The sequence below is a fragment of the Dermacentor silvarum genome, chromosome 8 (assembly GCF_013339745.2).
Source record: "Dermacentor silvarum isolate Dsil-2018 chromosome 8, BIME_Dsil_1.4, whole genome shotgun sequence".
Lineage (NCBI taxonomy): Eukaryota > Metazoa > Arthropoda > Arachnida > Ixodida > Ixodidae > Dermacentor > Dermacentor silvarum.
In genome coordinates, this window is record NC_051161.1 from 54,049,971 (window position 1) to 54,062,092 (window position 12,122).

Genomic DNA, 12,122 nt, shown 5'->3' on the forward strand with positions numbered 1-12,122 from the left:
GACTCCAGACAGCACAGCACGTGCTGGAAATCAACCGAAGAATGACGCGGACGTAAAGCTGCACTTGGTTTCGAAAGCCGCGCGATTGACACATCTGTAATTTTGACGGATGCCTCTTTATTCTCTTCTGCCGCCGAGTCCAGAAATTGTATATACTCCGAAGCGTCGGCTCCGCTCTCCCGGACAGTTTGAACACCAGAAGTTTGCACTGGCGCAAGTATTTCGGGGAGAGCGAGCGAGCGCGGTTCGTGCTTCGGTTGCCGAAGCAGCAGCTCGTACTCCGCTTCTTGAAATGCGGCGCGTGGCCCCTCCGGGGCAAGCCTAAACATACAAGAACGTAGCAAGATGACGACTACCGGGAGCTGCTAAAACGCACTTCGCGCTAACACCAGCAGCACCGCCAGCAGCAGCTAACTCTGAGGAGGATGCTGTCAGCCGTCGCCAGGAGCGAGCAAGCAATGGCGGCAGCGCCTCGAATTTAGACGCGCTGGCACACAAGACTCACTGCTGCTGCTGCTGCTGCTGCTGCATATACTGCGGTGGTGAGGGGCGGTCGGCGGCAGCAGAGCCCCATGCAGTAAGTGCGCAGCGAGGGGCCTTTGTTTGGCCGCTCTGGCGCGCCCGATTGCGATCTCTCTCGGTCCCTTCGTCGTCCCTTCCCGGTCGGTTTTGGCGGCGGGCGGAGCGCGGGAGCTCTATCGGGCACCTTATCGAGCACCTTTATCGGACCTTTTTATCGGACGCCATCTGCGCCATTCAGCGTCGCCGCCGCCGCCGCGCCGCTGCCAACGCTTGCGCCCGAGCGCGCTCGTTCTCTCCCTTGGCCCAACTGTCAGGTCGCGCGATTCTCTTTTTGCTGCTTCCACGCCGCGGGCTCTCGTTGTGTTGTCCCTGTGCACCTTTCTCTCCGTTCGCTCTCTTCTAAGTTCTTTAAATTTTGTTGAGTTCTTTGTTCCGTATTTTTTTTTCTCCATCTGCGCTTGATTCGTTGAAAGGTGGCTCAATAAGTGCGACCTCCCCCTCTTCTTTTTTGGAAGAGCAACAGCGGTTGGAAAAATGAGCGGTCGCGACCGCGGTGAGGCCGTCGCCTCCAGCATCTCTTGGATGCTGCTGCTTGTCGCTACACTGCATATGTTGCGGCGGCGCTGTTCCAATAGCACTTAAGGTTTTCTTGCGCCGGTGCGAAAGGAGAGCTCACCCATTCGACAGTAGGTTAGTACAGTCACAATATGTTGTGGTGGAGGAGAAAGAGATGAGAGCGAATACCCTCCTCTCCTGGACATGCAATTTGTAGAGCAAGAGAGAGACAGAATGTGATTGGCTAAGAGGATTTCGGAGCCCTATAGAATCAGTACGGCTTAGTGCCTAAAAGCAATGTGTAACGAAACATTAGGTTAGGAGGGAAGGTGCTGCCTGTGGAACATGAGCTAGCTCACTGGCTTCACACGAAATGATTCGGTGACAAGCGTGGCCGAGATGGGAAGTAGGAGCCCAGGGTAAGTGGCAGAATGCAGAATTCAGAGGTATGACAAAGAAAAAGTGCCAAGCACAAACGTACGTGGCAGTCCACACACCCACACACACACACGCACACGCACACACACACACACACACACACACACACACACACACACACACACACACACACACACACACACACACACCAAGCAGTTGCCGTTGGTTTATATTTCAAATGTCATCATACCCACATCAGCCATCAATGTGCAGTTTACTCTATACTCTTGTCCGAACATCTGCGCACCCATCGTTATTCTTTGTCAGGACATCAAGTGACCGGCGAATGACCTGCCCCCTATGCGAAAGTGGTCTCTCCAATCCACCTACAGTTTCAATATGTTACTATCGGAAATCATCCTCTCACTTAGAAGCGCACTCCTCACATAACACTAGCGCTCCACATGCCAGTGCCTCCTGATCGCAGCCGTTCGTTATTTAATTCGTGGCCCTCCGACAATCGGGAAATCCCTCGCCCTCACGCTTTCGTTCTCTTTCCTATATCTTCCCCGATCGGCATCGCCCGGACCGCCTGCGCCCAGCTTCCGCGGCGTCGGCACCCAATCCACAGGGCTCTCGGGTTGCAGCCGCGGCTCGGCCGATGTGTCCCGCGCGGGGCTTAAAGGGTCTCGCCGCCGCCTTCGCCCGTCGCCGTACACAGGCGACGCCCAGCCGCTGTGCAGCCGTCACCCGCGTAATCGGGGCCTCGTGTCACGCGCTACACTCTCCCTCGGATGAGCCCAGCCAGCTGTCAGTCTCACGGCGGCTTTCGAGTCCCTGCCCGGGCAGCCGAGCGGAATGCAACCGCGTGCTCTTTCAGCGATAGAGATCGAGCTAGATGCGAGAATGGTCGTTGGATTGTCTTCGTCTCTACAGGAGCTTCTTCGTGAACGTGAGCTTCTATAGAAGCTTGATTGGTCGCCAGAAGGGATCCCGTGGGCCGGCAACGGCTCGTGAGATGAGTAAAACTTGTGTATATTAACGGTATAGTGTCATCATACCTCAAACAAGTCTTGACACATACACAGTGGTAGTCCCGTCAAAGCTTATTGACTGGATGATGAAATGCCTGACTGGGTCTCTGTAACGTCAAAAGCAGCACTTGTGATATATGAGAGGCGCCGTGTAAAGAAGGGCTTCGGATTCATTTTGATCACCTGTGGCTCTTTTCCTTTTTTTTTTCTTTAACCTGTGGCTGAATCAAACTACACGAATGTTTCTTTCTAATTTCTTTTTTTCCCATGTCGCTCACAACGGAATGCACAGGTGCTCTAAATTGCTTGCTGCAATTAATGTTGCGTGACGGGCAGCAATCTGTACTTTTCTAAGCTAATTATGTTAAAGGGGCGAGGGTGACGTTTTCTACCGCGTGATTTGGCTGGGTGTTATAGGCAGGAGGTGGAGACGTGCTGTAGCTTAGAGCCTCATTTGGCAGTTTCTGGAAACACTTCGCTTAGGTTGTGTGTGAAATGTCCGGAGTATATTGGAGAGTCCTATAGGCAAGGTCCGTTCGCCCTCCTCTCTATAAAAAGTCTGTACAAATGACTTGCCCGGAGGTTAGACGAGAATAAATGTTACGGCCCACAGCTTTTCGGTAGCTGCATAATAATTATATATATATATATATATATATATATATATGCATTTTTTCTGCAACTGAAAAGGTTTGAGGCCTCTGCACTCCACAACGGCCTTGGTATATTTCTCGGGAAGGGCTGCTTCCCGTATTGTGGCATTTCTAGCAGTAGCTGACCAACTAAACAATTTCATGCTGCACAATGTCGACCTACATCACCGTGATATACAGGCAGCACACGCCAGTGCACAAGTGTTTATTACACACTTCAAGCCCACCTCACTCTTCTCCTCCCGCGTGCTCTCCTTGTTTTCAATCATAACCGCAAAAACGGAGCCCGACACCTGAGCAAGTCAACGTACAGAACTCCTTGAATTTTCCCGTCGTCTACGACGAGCTGTAGGCGCTCTGTAAGAGTCTTGCGCTCACGAATCCACGGGGGCTAACAGGTGACTCAAGTACGCTTTCATTCGCTGACTCAACGCCAGCGATCGACGTCTTCGAGACCAGCCACCCTTTCCTCGCGTCTCGCTAAGTGGTGCCAACACCGGCGCCGGGCCCCGCATCAGAGAACGCCGAAAACGGGACGGTACACCACGAAGGATGCGTCGCGCCGCACAAAAGGAGCATTTGTGTACGCGAGACTCGTGCCGCTCCGTCAGGAACGGCACTCGTCGGCATCGACGCATCATCCGAGCGAACGAAGCAGCAGCTAGCACCGCAAAAGAAAGCGGCCGCAAAGTGGCGACCGCTGGGCACCTCAAGGACGCGACCTGTCGCAGCCGTCGACCGGCGCTCGCTCCCCTTCTTGACGCACTGAGTATAAGGCGAGTAAAGAAATGAGGGAGGAGGGGGGGGGGGGGGGGCTATACCGAACGCAACCGCCCCCACACAAGCCCCAACAACAGCGCGCCAAACTGCTCACTGCGCGCGGACAAGGGAGTCTGACTGGCAGCGCGAGACAACCTGAAGAGGTCGGCCGTTATTTCACGACGGTTCCGCGCAAAAAGGGTTGCAAATATTTGCCTTGCGCTCTCTCTGCTCAATAGAGGACGGCCGCCCCGGCCAGCAACAGTGGCCCTTCGCACACACTTTACCCCCTCCCCCAACCCCCCCATACCCCCCTCTTCCGCCATCGCACTCGTGGCTTCCCAGCGGGACACTGTCCGGACAACAGCCGCGCGCGCAAAGCGCCAAGTGAAAGTGCTATAGTGGGGCGGGGGCCAGCCGGTGTGCGCCCGCTGCGGTGGTCGCCTGCCGAGAAACCAGTTTGCCCCCGAATGTTTGTGTTTATTGATGGGCGTTCGCGCGGTGCGCCAGGGCCGGGGAACGGCAGTGCATCTGTGTGTGTACGCGCGAGGTGCAAGCTTCGGCAAACGGACGTGGTGTTCCTTCCCCCCCCCCCCCTCGCCCTCTCCCGGTCCAGACGCCTGGCTACTGCTGATTCTGTTGCCTCTGTCCTCTTCGTCCTCCTCCTTGAGCCATCATCCAGCTATCTCTTCCTCCTCTCCGCGTGCGTTTTGGTAGTCCCCCAGGAGCAGTCACACACCAGCCGCAGGCGAAGGAGGGCTTGAGCGCGTTTTAAAAAGGTACCCCCCCCCCTCCCCCCAAGCCCCGTTTTCCCAGCTAGGTCTCTCTCCTCAGTCACCTCTTTTTTTTCTCGGGATGATGAGACCCCGGGTTACGGGGAAAGGAAAATGGAACAGGGGGTCTGGCGCGGTAGCGAGGGACACGCATCGGAGCTCCTGGACACAAGACTCTCCCGTCCGTCGCCCGTTTTTCGTGCCCGGTGCCAACCTGCTCCCTCACCGCCAGCGTGCCGGCACCACTGCCGAGTGCTGAATGCGTGCGACTCGCGCCGGGCGCCAGCCGTCAAGACGGATGGCCAGTCCGTCTCGACGACGCACGCGTCTTGCCTGTGCACTTTCAACTAACCCCTCCCCCCTCCCCCACGCTTGGCGACACCGCTGCTTTTGGCTGCCGTCAGTTCCTGCTGCTGTTACCGTCTCTCTCTCTCTCTCTCAGCCCCCGGCTTTGTCCAGCGCTGCTGCCAGTGTGGATGTTGCCTTGCGTTCCGTTCGCCTCAGCTGCTTGTTGTCTGCTTGTTGTCCACCCTTCATCCACCTTGCTTCTATCTCGTCTGTTTTGAAGTAGAGAAGACCGAGGGGGCGTTCGTCGTCTCGGGCCGATTTGACGGACGGAAGGCGGCCGGCGCGTTGGCCTTTTGTCCGGCAAGTGCTGCAAGTTTGACAACTTGTTCCGCGTCTTCAGCGACCCTCTTCTTCGTTTGGCAAGGGGGGAGTGGGGAGGGGGGGGGGGGTTGTCCGAGCATGCGGGAAAGGTTGCGGCATGTTTGGCTTGCTTTCTTCGAACGCGGAAGCATCTGCGCGGAGAATATAAAGAAGGGATGCGCCGTCTCCCTCGTTGCAAAGAATGGAAAGACCGGCGTCATCTGCAAATTGCTCTTTGCCAAATCCGCGGCTCCCCCCACCCCGTTCCTTTAAAAGGGGATACTAATCCTGCACCCGCCTCTCACGCTTTCCGCGTACCAAACACACAGCCGCCTTCTTCTCTTAACCGTACGTGCACTGGCATTTTGTTCTTTTGTGGTGGTTGTTGCTCTCGTCCCACTTTTTTTTTTCTTTCTTTCATGTGTTCACAAAAGACAAGGCAACGTCACTGCCGCGCCATTAGCCGCCGTTGTGTTACCGCCAGTAACGCTACATGAGTGAGCGTGTCTAATAAGGCGTTATTACAAAATGTTTTTGTATTGGAAAGCGGAGAATGCACTTCATCGTGACGCGCGGAACATTTAGTACCTGACCCGTTATTAGTAATGACTTAAGAACCCAGAGTATAACCCACTTGTTCATATAGAGCGGTGGAGTAGTTGGCTGCGTCCGTAGAGCAGCTATCTAAAGCGGTAGCTGCTGGGTTTCAGATCTGAGTTCCGCATGAACCGAGCATGCGGAATGGCTTTGCGTGGTCTTTATTGCGGCGTCGGCCTCTCTTACGTCCTTTGGCGAAAGATGGCGACTGAATCGCCCGTTTGAGCACTCCATACATGTGTGGTTCGCACTGTACTCGTACGTTATTCGGTCGACTTGTCCCCTCAGGAGCATGCTATAGCATAGGCGAAGCTAAAACGCTTTTCCTCTGTCCTTTCTTTCTAGGAAGACGCATCGATAACTCTGCAGGGAGGGCGTCGCGTGCGCAAATATAAACCTAGCGCAAAATAAAATAAACTAAAGATCGTCTCGCAATAGCAGCGCGGCTCAAGAGTCCAGCTGACGGCCGCCTGTGCCAAGTCAAGACAAACATGTCAGCTCGCTAATCAAATAAGGGCCCGCGAAAAACAAATTTCCCCTTATTAAGCTCGACGCGCCTTCGCCTGCCAGCTGTCACCGACCGCCATTATACATACACCCGCAGCGATTTCTCACGCCACCTAACGCTTAAAATACCGCTAAAAAGGCATTCCGCCGTCTCGTGTTCCTACCACGCTCCTGGCTCATAGACACGCCGATGGGTCGCCGCGCTTCAACCTGCCAGCCAGCCTTCGAAGCTTCCTACAAATTATTTTCCTTCCCTATGTATATACATATACACACCTTGCGACGAGTATACGCGCTCATTTGCACTTTCGCCCAGTTGTTAAAAATGGCCAGCCACACCCAAATTCTCGCTTTTGCTCCGTCGTCCATTGGCTATTACTGTTGCTTGTTTCTTCCTTTTTCGCACCACCGCACCGGACAAGTGTCCCTGTGAGAAACACGCAGGGACAATAATTACGCGTGCAACGGGCGTTGCTGCATGGTTGGGACAAGTGGGAGTTACACAGTGCGTTCGCCGTGGCTTTGAAACGAGTAGGTGCCAGCCTTGCTCCAACGAAGCCTACACGTTTTAGTTTCTGCTGCTCTAGTTTCCTTTATTGTAATTTTTTTCTAGAGGGGTTAGGTTTAAAAAAGAGAGAGAGAGAGGGGGGGGGGGAGGCATGTTGCTGCGTCGCACCACGAGCGAATCTTCGGTTCATTTTTTCCACCTTTTTTTTTCGGACAGGACTTGTTCTGTATTTTTAGCGCTCGCAAAAATAACAGGCCCGCCTTTGCTAGGCTCTCCGCCAAAAACTCGCGCCTCTCGCAAACCGCCCAAAGCGAAGTACAGGCGCCTCGGCGTTGTCTAATGACGCTGTGCACGCCGAGCCGGTCATTTTTTTTTTTTTTTCGCAGCCAAGACTGACAGTGAATAAATAATGTTGAGGGCTAGCTCGAGCCGCCTACAATTCGTTGTATTGTACTACAAGCGGCTTCTCTTGTAGTAGAATGTAGCACATTGCAGTTGTCGTAGCGACTTCGCTCGTATCGACACAGTTGGTCATTAAATGTACGCGAAACTTAAATATGAATTGCAGCTGAATTATAGTTAACTACGTTCTTGCAAAAGCGAAGCGGCAATGCTTATCGTGAGACGAGGCACGGTAAGGTCGGAAAGTTCGCAGTAGCGGAGAAGTGTCATTGTCGTTCGGGATGTAGTTTCGTTTTCTTTTCACATCCCTATCGACCGGTGTCGGCCACGCTGGGGGTGATAAATCAAAGCGTCGTAGCGCCATATGGTTGGTGCAAGGTGCCGACAAGTTGATAGCCCTGAAATTAAGCGCAGTGTGTATGTTAGTCTAAGGCATCTCTCTCAAGATGATGATCAGTTACCAACTGGCCCAAGTGTCGACTATATTAGTATCTAAGTCTTTTCAAAAGTCTGTGTTCATGTGCACCCGACCCGCTTAGTCTTGGTGTCTCCAACCCCAAACCATTCTTTCTTTTATTGTTTCTGCTCACGGAAGTGATGATGGTCTGCTTCACTTCCGAGTCTATTCAAGGAAGTAGAGCAGACAGCATCCTATTTACCCGCAAAAACAACTACGATGGCCACCGCAGGCTATTATAGCTACAGCAGCTTCTCTTGGGGGACGCTCCCAAACCGCAAGCGCGCCTCACAGCGTAACCATTCGATCACGGTCACCGAGCTTTGACATACCCGCTTGTAATGCTGTCCCAAAACACAACAGTAGAGCGCCATTGTCCCACCATTTTGACACACATAAGCTCTAAGGTTTCTTTCTGTCGCACGCGACAATACTTGCGATTGTTTTCCGCGACCTACACACGAGGAAATTGGAGGGCAGCCCCCCCTCCCCCCCCCCCCCCCTCATAGCAGGGTGGGTGATACACTGCGCGGATCAGAATGAGCGAGTACGCGTTGTTTCTTCGTGGCAACTGCTCTTGTTATACACGCCAGAGAACGTGGACAGCGCTGTTCGCGGTCCTGCACGCGATTGTGTACACCGATGCGTGCATGCGTATAGTTGCAGCATTTTCTCGCCCTCCTCACCCCCCCCCCCCCCCCTTATGTACACCCCCTACTCAGTATCATCCAGCTTGTATAGACTGTTCTGTCTGCGCGCTTCAACGACCACGCCCTAGCGATCGAGCTATAGAACACAGAGGCGCTGGCTTGTGCATGCCCCATACGTTCGTCTGTATGTATGCACACCGGTTCTGGCGACCAACACCGAACAGGGCTCGATGGCGCCACCGTGTATATATACCTGAGACAATGGCGAGCATTGTGTAGCGCTGCGCGCAGGTCGGTAGCGCGGCGAGCACGGCTGGCCGCGCGGCGCGACCACGAAATGGCGCGCATGTCTCTCATCGGACCCGTCGTCCCAGCTCCTGCGCGTCGGAATGTGACCTTCTTTTTTCCGGGAACCACGCGAACACGCGCGTTTATGATGCTGGTTGTTCTGTGTGTAGAGATGGCTGCGCGCTCTGAAAGCACTTAAAGTCTTTCCGTTTTTTATCCTTGTCTTCGTTTCCGATGGCTCTCCGCAGTCGCGCCCTCCCAGTGAAGGGAGAAAACATTTCTGGCGGGGCTCGCCTCGTGCCTATACGCTTCTTGCAGACATGCGACCTGCCGCGTTTTCCGTACGGAAGCATTTAAGAATGAAACAAGAAGAGGACACGCGGCCACGTTAAATAACGCCATGTGGTCTTTCCAGTAGCGACAACCGACGACACTTCCCAAAGCCGGGGCGTTATATGCAGTAGAACGCCACCTGTGCGAGAAAATTGTGCGCATGATCGCGAACGCGCGCACAAGCACACGTCCGAAGCAGCAGTCGAAAGAAAGGCCAATGGTGGCTCAACGTTGGTCAAAACTGGCCCTTGACAGGCCAAGTATGTCGCAATACTGGACCACACTCTTAATTTCCTCCCTGCTTGTTGCTTAATTATAATCGTGTGTACGTGATCCTGTTTCTTCGCTTGTGTTGTGCAGCGCAACTTCATGTTTACGTGCTTTTTTTCCGCAAAGCTTCCTGGAAGCTTTGTATGCCTCGTGCGCTGTTGAAAAACGATCAAAATGCGAAACTTTCCGGTTATGCGAGCACCGTGAAAACAACGAGGGAGGCAATCCGTATTTTTCTTTTTTGGCGAGGAAGCCTCTGGTGCAATGCCTGGCAATACTAGTTGCAGAATGGTCTGCGGAACGCTCGCGCCATCTGCCGGTAATGAGTGAAAACAATGCGAAAGCGGCGCGCTGCCAAGTTTCGCGCCCGCTGTTTCTGAAGGCGCACAGCCATAGATACATACGGGCATATTCCTGTTCTTATTGCACCCAACTCACGTAATAAACAGCGGTATCTCTCAATCAGAAGCGGTTTGTTACGTAATGACTGGGGATACATTAGATCTTGTATTGACTTTATGGGTGCTTTGCTTCGCAGATAATTATATACAATTGACCTTTTCGCGAGAAAAAAAGTCACACGATAATTATAGACCCTCACGAATTCGTCTTTTGGTTTACTTCGCTTTGCTCGCACTAGCTATTTCATTATAAACGCGTGCTGACTATTCTCAACTTTGCCCTGGTCTTTTTTTTTATTTTTATTTCAGTTATTTCAGTCATCGGCCAACGTCTGTAACAATTTACACTGATAGTTCAATCGTACACGATCAGGTCTACACCTTCCGACCCCCCCCCCCCCCCGCCCCCCACATTTCACTTTTATTCCCTTTCACATTTCGCGATCGTTTGCATTGTAATTTACGGTGTCATCATGCTGCGATTATTCGCATCCAAATGCAACGTGAAAGTGAAATGTTGGACAACCGCACGTGTTCATACTAAGAGTACTTCCTTCTCTCTCTCTCTCCTTTCTTTTCATCCCTTTACACCCTTTCCCTGTGTAGGGTAGCAAACAGGACGTGGGTCTGGTTAACATCCCTGCCCTTCCTTTCTTCTTTCTCCTCCTCGAATGCAACGTGCATATTATCCTTCATTGATGGCATCGTACGCTTGTGTGTTCACGCGAGCAAGAAACGGTAAAACAGTACGCGAAGTCGCCATTTCACTTTCACAAACCTCCTTAAAATTCTTCTGATTTTGTCTCTCGCGCTGACGCGGAATTCGGAGAAATCGGTGGCGCGCGAGGCATCTGGGTGGTCTTGTAAAAAAAAGAATGTCTTGCTCCCACATGAAACGACCCAAAGCCACCGGTATATTGGATACATTAAAAACTCTGAGCCGGACGAACGAGTCGCCACCGAAGCATAGCGATTTCCCAAAACGCTCTCGCGTAAAGACGTTCTCCAAAGAAAACTTTCGGAAAATTGTCCCAACGCAAGCCATGCAGATCATCGGTCCGCGTAACAAAAGGGGCGCGGAGCTAGCTTCGGTGGCGGCGGCGGCGGCTTACGCAAAAAGGGCCGCTGCCCCTTATTGAAATTCAGCACTGGCGACGCTTCTCGACCAGCCGGCCCCCCCATCCCTTCCCACTAACCCCCCACCACCTCGCGGCTTGTGCCGCGCGGCAGCGTCCCCTAGCGGTGGACGAGTGAAAATGGTCTCGAGACGTAGAGACAATGTGGCTCCACGTTCCGCTCGGAAGAGAAACGGCGAGCCTTCTTTTTTTTTTTTCCCCGCTTTGGGGGTTGGTTGTTCTTTTGGGAGCCTCGTTGCTGCCGCCGGCTGGCTACCCCAGTGCGCAACAGCGTTCTCACATTCGCACTGCAAGCAACCGCAGCGGCCACAGAAGCGCGTAGTGGACCGGTCTTCGCCGCAAGTGCGCGTATCCATCGCCACGGCGGGACCGTCTCGAAAGCGAGCCCGCACTCTGCGCTCTTTCTATACGGGGGTTGAAACTGCTGCACGCTGCCTCCCCCCTCCCGCCACCACCCAGAGCAAGAGCATCCGTTCCCATGGGTATATCTCTGCCCGGAGCCAGGCAGTAAGCAAGCAGCAGTAACCGTGGTCGTTCTCGAATGCGTATATAAACGCGGCTCTGTGCTGCTGCGTGTGTTTTTCCGCGGCTATGCGAAGCTGGGGCCGGCGATGACGACGACCGGACCCGATCGTAAATTGGCTGCTTCTTCGCGCGGTGCGGCCTTGAATTCGTGGACCGACCGAGCCTTTCCCGGGAGCGGGTGGTCGGACACTCCGCGTTCAGCGGTATATATATAGCGAAAATGTGAGACTGATTCATACCTTAAACAGGGTTTTTGAGATGGGGTACTGTTTGTAAGACTAAACGTAACGAGTGTATGGTCCACGACGCCGAGCTTACCTCCCGGAACGACTGTTCTGCCTGACTTCACTCGGTTCACGACCGTCGAAGAATACCCTGTTGCGCAAACGTTCTGCGTCGGAAACACTGATAGCGACTGACATTTTGCAACATATGTTTTAAACATAACTCTCTATTGTTTGTTTATTTGTATGTTTTTTGTTTGTTTGTTCTTAAATGAAACGTTCGGGATTACGTGATGCGATCACCAGTACAATCGTGTGTTATTTAGAGGAACGTGAAACAGAGTGCTTTGGTGTGCATGGTTTGTAAAATCAGTGTAGCTTTTATCTGTAGCGATGCCAGCCCGCTCTCGTCAAGAAATGCCGGTTCGATGACGGAAAGCTGAGGACACGTATATATATATATATATATATATATATATATATATATATATATATATATACA

General features: G+C 52.9%; 1 protein-coding gene and 1 long non-coding RNA gene across 2 annotated transcripts in view; one reads left to right on the plus strand and one right to left on the minus strand.

Annotated features, from left to right (window-relative positions):
* LOC119461254 (transcription factor GATA-3-like) overlaps window positions 1-12,122 on the plus strand; it is a 283,079-nt gene that overhangs the window by 266,921 nt on the left and 4,036 nt on the right.
* LOC125947437 (uncharacterized) overlaps window positions 1-12,122 on the minus strand; it is a 351,351-nt gene that overhangs the window by 203,322 nt on the left and 135,907 nt on the right. The gene's annotated exons all lie outside the window — the stretch shown is intronic.